The sequence below is a fragment of the Corvus brachyrhynchos genome, unplaced genomic scaffold (assembly GCF_000691975.1).
Source record: "Corvus brachyrhynchos isolate BGI_N302 unplaced genomic scaffold, ASM69197v1 scaffold514, whole genome shotgun sequence".
Taxonomy (NCBI): Eukaryota; Metazoa; Chordata; class Aves; order Passeriformes; family Corvidae; genus Corvus; species Corvus brachyrhynchos.
In genome coordinates this window covers 2,932,260-2,942,098 of record NW_008238319.1, presented here as the reverse complement: position 1 = coordinate 2,942,098, position 9,839 = coordinate 2,932,260, and the positions used below count along the sequence as shown (strand labels likewise).

The 9,839-nt window shown below is 44.8% G+C and overlaps 1 long non-coding RNA gene across 1 annotated transcript; it reads right to left on the bottom strand.

The window, feature by feature from the left end:
* Positions 1-555: 555 nt before the first annotated feature.
* On the bottom strand, positions 556-1,773 carry LOC108446670. The gene is made up of 3 exons (XR_001861947.1): positions 1,510-1,773; positions 1,286-1,387; positions 556-1,051 (listed from the first exon to the last, which is right to left on the bottom strand). It is a non-coding gene; the product is annotated as an uncharacterized LOC108446670 (long non-coding RNA).
* Between the last annotated feature and the right edge of the window lie 8,066 nt (positions 1,774-9,839).

The window sequence follows — 9,839 nt, the reverse complement described above, 5'->3', positions numbered from 1 at the left end:
GTGTGTCAGGAAAATCCACAAATGCCAGAGGTTTATGTCCGAAAAGGAGACAGAGGAGTCCTGCAACTTTATTTAAATAAAGGGAGAGAGTCTGCTGGGCACACACCTGCAGGGTTTTCTCTCCTGAGGTTTTGGAGGGCGCAGCCTCCTTTTATCCCAAACTCCCGGCCGCACGCTGCCCTCTTCCTTTACCCATTGCAAGGTGCCAGGAAGGTGCAGCCTTCGCGAATCACCTGCCCCATATCCCCCCTTGAACCTGCTATTTTACCCCAAAGGTCAGAAGTCCAGCCTTGTGCCGACCCTTGTCTGCTTCAGGAGCCAAACTGTCTGGGCTCTGCAACCAACCTGCTGCCCAAAGTCAGCAGAGACAGCCAGACCCATTGCAAAGACGTTTACACCCATCCCTTCACCCCTGGAATTGTTTCTAAAGGCATCAGCACACGGCTTCCCTCTCAATCCCTCCTCTTCTTATTTCTCCATTTGTCTTCACAAGCCCCAGTTATTATCAACTCAACCCTTTTCAACAACCTGGAACACTTGGAACAGCCCCTCCTGACTTTTCCACGGCTGCTCCCTGCACCAGGCATGCCAAGGAAACACAGGGAATAAAGCAGACAGGGCCAGCTCCTGTGAGCCCATCAATCACTAGAGTGCTGTGTCTGTGGCTACTGATGGCCAAGGGCCCCCGTGCTTTTCATCCAGCTGAGAAGTCCAGATCTCTGGGACTTTAGAGACCTGGACCTGAGTGTGATGGGTCCACGCGTGCTCAGCTGGCCTGGCTGCTGTCGCTGCTGTCTCTGCAGTCCTGGGTGGAGGCTGTGGACAGCAAAGTCCAAAGGCAGCGCCTGTGCTGACTGGGCTGCCTGCTCAAGAGAGCCCAAATGACCTCAGGTAACCCCTGGATCAATTAAAAAACACCCAAAATGACTTCAAGTAACCCCTACCAGGACTTCAATGACCTCAAGTAACCCCTGGATCAATTAAAAAAGACTCCAATGACCTCAAGTAACCCCTGTGACCTCAAGTAACCCCTACCAGGGCCTCAAATGACCTTAAGTAACCCCTGCATCAACTAAAAAAGACTCCAATGACCTCAAGTAACCCCTGTGACCTCAAGTAACCCCAAATGACCTCAAATAACCCCAAATGACCTCAAGTAACCCCTACCAGGGACTACAATGACCCCAAGTAACCCCTGGATCAACTAAAAAAGGCTCCAATGACCTCAAGTAACCCCTGTGACCTCAAGTAACCCATGGCTCAATTAAAAACCACCCCAAATGACCTCAAGTAACCCCTGTGACCTCAAGTAACCCCTACCAGGGACTCAATGACCTCAAGTAACCCCAAATGAACTCAAGTAACCCCTACCAGGGACTACAATGACCTGAAGTAACCCCTGGATCAACTAAAAACACCCCCAAATGACCTCAAGTAACCCCTGCATCAACTAAAAAATACTCCAATGACCTCAAGTAACCCCTGTGACCTCAAGTAACCCCAAATGACCTCAAGTAACCCCTACCAGGGACTCAGTGACCTCAAATAACCCCTGGATCAATTACAAACACCCCAAATGAACTCAAGTAACCCCTGTGACCTCAAGTAACCCCTACCAGGGATGACAATGACCTGAAGTAACCCCTGGATCAATTAAAAACCACCCCAAATGACCTCAAGTAACCCCTGGATCAACTAAAAAAGACTCCAATGACCTCAAGTAACCCCTGTGACCTCAAGTAACTCCAGTCAGGGCCTCAAATGACCTCAAGTAACCCCTACCAGGGACTCAATGACCTCAAGTAACCCCAACTGACCTCAAGTAACCCCTACCAGGACTCCAATGACCTCAAGAACCCCCTGGATCAATTGAAAAGGACTCCAGTGACCGCAGATGAGCTCAAGCAACCCCTGAGGTTCTGCACCCTCAGCTCTCAGGGGGGAGCAGCCCGCAGCACCCCGCAGCAGCACACCATGACCAGGCTGGCAGGGGCAGGGATGTGGAGCAGACTCCCCCACAGCTTCCCTCCCAGCCTTGGCCCCTCCCCTCATCTTCTTCTGGAGGAGTTGGCTCCTCAGCAGCAGGATCTGAGCAAGCCAGACACCTCACCTGGCTCATGGCAGCCCTTCAATCTTGCTGCACGCAGCCAGTGCAGAGTCCTAAAGGGGGTCAGAAAAACCCCAAAGCAATGAGCATTGCTGCACAAAAAGTGTAAAAGAGCTCAGGGGGCACGAGCCAGCTGACTGCTCGTGTCTCATTCTTGCTGGCCTCTCCCAGCCCTGTGCAGTGTGTTTGAAGGGAATGGGCTGATGCCCTGAGAGGCCACCTAAAAACAGAGACTAGACAGGAGTAAGGCAATAAAGGCAGGTATTTATTTGAAAGGCCTTCAAAGGTACCCCTGGGGAGCCAGAGGCCACTGCCAAGATGGACCCCAAGGTGGACCCCAAGGTGGACCCCAGGTCACGAGTTCTTCACTCTTCTATAGGTTTGGTTCATTTTAAAGCTTCAGTTAATGATGTAGTTTCCCCAAGCTTGCCCCCCTCTTAAGATGTTGGTTTACACATTTTGGGCCTAGGATAGTCTGGGCGTCCTTGGAGAGCAGGCCTGGAGAGGCTTTGTTATGTCTACCTGGCACGAGAGAGCAGAAGGGAACAGGCTACAAGAAACTTCAGAGTTACACACCAGGCAGTGCAGGATTTGGAAAATATGAAAGTTCAAACCCAAGGCATCAGGGCAAAGACAGCTGTGACGGTAACACACCCAGTGGGAATTCCCACCCACACATGCACCAATAGTGGTTGAATAAAATGCACCTGCTCATCTTTCCCACTTATCAAAAGCCATCTGAACTGTTGTTCCCCCTTTGGCATCAAATTCAAGCAGATGGAGAAGTTCCCGTGTCTACCGGGAAACACTTCTGGGTCCAGCAAGGGCTCCAGGGTGGTGAGCCTCGCTACAACAGCAGATCCTGACACCCTTGAAACACAGACTTTAAAAGAAACATTAAGATTTTAAGATCCTAGTTAAAGAGTAGTTTTGCTAGAATTAGTCAGAAGAAGTAAGTCCAGCTGAGACTTTTCCTTTTCTAGCTTGAAGCTGCTTTTTCTTCTTGTCTCTTGTTGTCTTCAGGGAGGTTCAAACTCTGAGTTCCTCACACAGAGGGCACCAGATATTGCTTTTTCTTCTTTTTCTTTATGTCTCGAGTTCCTTTATTCAGAGTTTGAACCGAGATGCAGGAGGTCGGGAATTCTTGTTGGGACTTAGTTGTTTATTATATCTTATCAGTAACACAGCTGCACAGAGGGTGCCTCTTTGTTGGCAGGGTGGAAAAATGGCTGCGAGTTTTAATTTTCCAAGCTTTTAAAAGTCTAAACTAACCAATTATATGTTTTTACTTGCAATCCAATTACTAACTTTTCATGTTCTGCAGTGCAGAACTTTTGACCCAATGACAGAGCATTCAGATTTGTGAAGAAGAAGGAAAAGAAGACATAAATCCACACCCCAAATCCTCCATTTTGTAACCTATTATTACCTATATCCCCTAAACCTAATTTTCTACATTTCTACATATTTCACCCAGTGACATAACTTTTAATTACACAGCAACAACCTCAGTGTTAGCACACAGTTTAGGAAACTTTTCCCAGGGTTTTGGATGGAATACCGTGTATTTCTGAGGATCACTGCCTCTCAGCACTGAAAGGCTGAAACTCTCAGAAGCCAGGGTTCCAACAGATGTGGATGGAAGACCTCTACTGATTCCAGGAAACTCCAGAAGGAGCGCGGACCGCCAGCGCGCGGAGACACAGGTTATGCTGGTGACTCCTCAGCCCGAGATCTCCCAAGACACACAATTTGTGGAGAACCTCATCAGACTCCCCACACAAGGCCATCTGCTGTTTCCCCAGCGACTCAGAACTGCTGCCCCCAGGGGCACAATGCGAATTGGCAGCCTCCAAATTGATATCCTTCATGAACTATAGCCTTGCAGCGATACCCAAAGGAGTCACTGGGACTTCGTGGAAAAGGCAAGAGTTTTTGATCAGGAACAGCACTCTAGGGCTCATCATTGATCAATCTGTTATTTCAGCAAACCACAGTGAGGAGTTAACACCTTTGGCCCAAGCTCTGAAACCTCCATTGATTGTTCCAGAAAATACTCCCATAGCTAAAGCTTTACCATCCAATGTGATGAGACAACAAGGCATGCCAACAGTGAATCAGCAGACACCTCCTGAAAGCAGAGATATGGAGACTGACTGTGGATGCAAATATGCAGCTAGCAAGAATTTCTCTTGCTTCTTTCCAGTCCCATGAGATATTTTTCTCTCTCACGGAAGATATTTGCAGAGTTCTATAAGCTATGAACACCTGTGACCTTGCAAAGCTTTGCTTATAGCACAGTAGAAAAATATTTTGACAATGGATGTTTCAGGATTTTAGCCAATCACCCCAGGGGATGGCTGATCCTTTGACCAATTAGACTACGGAGAAAAAAGTCTATAAAAGAGTTGAAAAATAATTAAATAAATGAGTCCTGCTGCACAGTGCCTGCCTGCTGGATCTCCCTTCTCCTCCCTACAACTGTGGGATACTGTGAGAACTGACGTTTTCTGGATAAAAGAAATAAGCCACAATCGACTGCTGATAACTTGCAACATGACACACGACAGCAAAACAACAGCTATAACAGGCATGTTGGACACTGGTGCAGACATCACAGTCATCTCTCATGATTTTTAATTAAGAGTTAATAAGAGCTAAGTTAGAAATAAGCTTTTAAGTTGCAAATAATTAATTGTCTTTTTATATTTGCTTAGCTATGTTTATAATGAGAACCAGAAAGCATTGATAGATCTAAAGAAATCTAAACAGTTGCTAATTTTTCCCATCTGGATAGCATTCAGAAGTCATAAGGAAGAAACTGGATGTTCCCCAAGAGGTAATTTATATTGTCAAAACCTAGAAAGGTGGAAAAGTGAAGAAGACTATTATTCCTTGATCCTTAAGACCACTCCTCAATTAATAATGACCACCGACCCAATTTAGGAACTATACTATGCATGCTTAATGATATTAAAGCTAATTTCCGTACGAAGCAGAGAATAGGAGGGGTCATTTTTATAAATATGTACTTGTATTTTGGATATTCATAACTTTTCTGGATAAATAGACTTTGTAAACGTCTATACTTCGGCACTGCATATTAGGAAGTTATTCCATGCAGCTGCTCAGCGCCCAATGAACACACACTTTCTAACTTCAAACTATTAGAGAGTTTTTGTCCCTCTCAGTTGGGTATTAGTAATAGATCTATACCCATATTTTAGTAAATCACCCTTAACAATCCATTTCTGATGTCCTTTTTTACAAAAGGCACATTGATTCCTTCCCAGTCGCTCTCCTGGTGGCCTCTCCCTTCCCTTTGCTCCTGGGGCTCCCTGCCCTCTTTCCCATTGGGGGTTGTGAAAACTGTGCCATTTCCCTTGCCTGTACCTTTACCTTGTCCTCATGCCTTCTTTCATACCTTTTATACACCTGAGCTGCCTTTCTAACCAGCTCCTGCAAGGAATGGGCCACCTCAACACATTCTCTTGCTACCATGAGGTTTTTGCTGTTTGAATGTCTACAGCCTCAGTACCTGGGATAGGCACATTCTGTAAGCAGGGCACCCAAGTTCTTTGGTATCTGATCAGCTGAGCTCTGTTCACCATGAATAAAATCGCCAAATTAATTTTCTATCCGTGTTTAAAGCATTCTGACACTCTAGTGACTACGTTGTCCCTCAGGGTGGAGATTGTTATGACTGATTTCCACTCTGGCTGTGTCACGGACTTCTATAGAAGAGCTGGGCCCTCTTTTTTGGTGTGAAGTGCTTGGAGCTGTACCCATTCTACTGGAGTCAGATGGTGAAAATGCTGACTTGGATGAGTCTCACACTAATTGAGTCCTCAAGGAGACCTTACCTCCACACAAAATAATTTAAAGCATCTGTGATTAGAATTTGCTGCTGGGAGAAGTACTGGCTTTGCAATTGTAGTTTTTGGGGAATTGTCACCATTGGCTGAAGTGGTGAAATGAGGAGTGAATAAGGTTAAGTCAGAATTCCAGCAGTAACCAGACCTCCTGTTGGAAAAATCAGGCTTTGTTACAGCCATGGGAAACTTCAGTAATGGGGGGGATGTAAAGAGTCAGTGCTGAGGTGGTGCTCAGGTGCCACCTCACAGAATGAAGAGAATCTCAGGGTTTTTCAATAGTAGACAAAAGTCAAAGCTGTAGGAGAAGAGAAATCCGGACTGGGAACATCCTGACAGGGTAATTCATCTATTCCAATCAATCCTTTTAACTATCTTTCCTGTTATTTATGGTGGTGCTCCTGGAGATTTATAGTGTTCGTCTGAGATTGCAAAGCTTCGTCACAGAAACCAGACATGAAAGAGGGGAAGAAAATAAAGGAGAGGAAAAAAAAGAAAAAAAGATTCCCTGGAGAGGTTTTTATAAAATCTTCCTCTGTAAAACACCTTTAGGTTTGGGATTGGCCTGAATGGCTGAAAAAAATTAAAATGGTCTGGCAGGAGAATTGTGCCCTAGCAAAATTTGTGCTGCTCTAGTCTGGTTGAAAGCTGGAGTTATTCAAGTAATAAATCTGGAATTTGGCTTTAGGCTCTGGCCTGGCACAGCAATTGAGCTGTACCCACTGTATGCTTGAGGGAGCTGGGGCTCTCCTTGCCTGCAGAAATCCCAAGTGAGCCCTCTGAGCCAGGCATGGTGCTGTCATGGGAATGGCTGGAGTCCTGGAAAAACAAAGAGAATGCTCAGAAGACAAGTCTGGCTGGAATAAGGAAGTGAAAAGAAGCTCATTCATCCAGAGGATTTAGATAAAATTGGCTGAGGAAGCCACAAGTCTGTCAAAAAGACACGAGAGCACAAAGGGGATATGACAAAACCGAGGAAGGAACGGCAGGAAAACAAGCCAGAAGTGATGAAGAGGGAATATGTGAAGAGAGGGTTTGCTGTGGAAGGGCCAAGGTTGAACAGAGTTTCTTGAAGGGAACTGAATAGGAAATGTGCCTATTTTAGGGGCAGACAGTGGTCTGGGGGTAGTGCTCAAACAGAGACCCCCGAGCCTGGCCATGGTCTGTGCTCCTCCTTGGGCTATGGGGAAGGACAACCCTGCTTGACACTGGAAATTCCAGCTCCAGAGGGATAAAAGCATGGAAATTGTATTAAAACAATTGCCCTGTAGTTTGTTATGTCTTACTGAATCCTTGGGAATGTTGGAATTCTATAAAATCTCCCTGCTGAGTTAAATGCACACAATTTTCTGTCTTCAGAGCTGTTATTTTGGTTTAATTTAAGTTAGTAATTAGAGGTAATAGATTGAAGGTAACTGGAAAGGAAGGGATAGTCCAAAATGTGTCCAAACCACATTTTTAGGGAAAAAAATTCTACAAACTGAATGAATTCATATTTTTCATCCATTCCTAATGCACTCCAAAATTATGCTCGTGATAAACAAGGAGTTTGATTAATTTTCACAGCCGTCCCTGACCTGTATTTTAATATAAATATGTATGTCTCATGCAGACTGCCTAAAAATTCTCCCGAAGCATCTACTTGTTGCAGTTTCAGAGTTACTGGGCTTTACTTACTGCTTTACTGAGTGCTAAAATCAAATGAATGGGTTCTGTACCAGGGCAGTGACTCTGCTTTGCATCCTTGTGTGGGCTGGAAGGAGCAACAGGGGTACTAAAGCACTCTGGTACTTCATGCTTTGTTAAAACCTGACTTGATAGTTTAATTGCAGGCAGCAGCACCTCGGATTAGAGGGGTGGAGGATGGAGATTCCACCTTTCAAAGAGGATTTAGGGTGATTTTTCCACTCTGTGCTCCTGGGGCTGCAGGAGGAGGAAGCCAGACCTGCAGCTGCAGCAGCAGTGGGAGACGTGGCTTGCTCAGGTGTAATTTTTATTGTGAAAATTCTTTGCTCTTTGTCTTTCAATATTAGAAAAGACTGGAAGTTTTCACAGGCAGATATAAATAATCTCTATACAGAGGTTTTCTGGCTCTGGGTTTATTTTTAAAATGTGTTTCCTTCTCCATTTGTTGTGATTTTTGCTTGTTTGGAGCTTGGTCAATTTGCCAGAAGTCAAGAAGGAAAAACTAAGAGAAAAGCTGCTATTTCCCATCTTGGAGATGATGCCTCAGACAACTTTGATTTTTCCTATCAAGAAAGTGAAAATATGAATATTTGGCCCCAAATGCTGTAACTTGCCTGTTTCACCTCTATTATTCAGATTTCTGGGTCCCTTGGCACTTTAAATTTTGGAGCTCAGCCTCCTCTTCAGCATCTCCTCCTGTATTTAAGTGCATTCATGGGATTTACAGACACTGTTTTCTTAGAACAAAACCAGAACCCTCCTGCACGCAGAGTTAGATGTAAAGCAAGAAATTCAAATAAACAAACACACTTTTTGGCATTCCCCTGAGGATGTAACAAGCTGTCTTTAAGCTGCTGGAAATTAAATGCTGATTTTTTTTTTCCCTTCTCTACTTCTTCCTTCTCCAAGACCTCTTTTGCTTTCATGACCGTCCCTTTAGCAAACAAAAAATTAGCATTTCTTACCCAACCTTGTTAATACTCATCTTTAAATTTTCCAAGGAGATGCTTCTTTACTTCAAATCATGAGCTACTTTTGCAGCAAATTTAGCTTCAGCTCTAGAAGTTAAAAATATATTCAGGTTGTTAAGGCATCTAAAATTCTTACAGAAAATTAGGCTAAATTAATGAATCTTTGTAAAAATATATATTGATATATTTTAGCTTTTAGTTTTTGGGATTAAGTAGTAATTTACAGTTTTAACAGTAAAATAATCTGGTATATTAGCTAAATGAAAGCAAATGATAATATGATAAATATGTAAACGATCTGAGGTATTTTCAGATCTGTTCCTGAAAGTGACAGTTTGGGGGTTTAAAAAGTAGTTTTAGGTGTCTTTATATCAAGTAACATCAAGATTGCCAAGTCAAGCACTGAGAAATACAAAATTCAAGTTGCTTAAAAAAAAAAAAAAAATTAGAAAAAACGCAGTCCTTTCCTCCAAATCCAGCATAATCCAATAGATGGCATAACCAGGCACTCAGTGCCTCCCCCCAGGGCCATTCGCACATCCCTCGTGTGAAAAAGCAGCAGCACCCATTGCTCTCCTCACTGCAGCTCTGCAGGTGAGCATTGCCCTGCTCCCGCAGCTCTGCCGGGCAGAGAAGGAGGGCAGAGCTTTTTAAATGTGCTGCCCTTGGCACCGTAGCTAAAGCCGGACCTTTCAGGGCAGCCACTTCAACCCACCCAGTGCCCTGTTGGTGCCCAAAGCCAACCGTGGTCCTTGCAGGGCAGGTAAAGCTCTTGTGCTGTGCTGAATTCCTGCTCTGCAACCCCCGGAATTCCCTGGCGTGCAGCTGCTGTGGGAGGATCTCTGCCTGATGGCACTGCCTGGGTATTGTGCGGCTGCTCCGTCCTCTTTCTGTGCTCAGCCAGCTCAGCTTCCAGCGCAGCTCGTGGCTTTTCCTGCTTTAACGTGGCTTTTCCTGCTTTAACGAGGCTGCTTTTATACAGCACGTGTCTCCTTTTGCAATTCTGGGCGAGAGAAGGAAAATCTCCTGGAAGTACCTCCAGCTGCTCCCAGCAGTGCCGTGCCAAGGAAAGGCACATACAAAAGGCAGCATGTTGGACAGAACTTTTAGTTTTTGCTACGGGCTCTTGGAGCAGTGAGAACACACAGAGATGTCCTTATCTCTTCCATTCCTTCTTTAAGGGAAGAATTTTTCCCAATATCC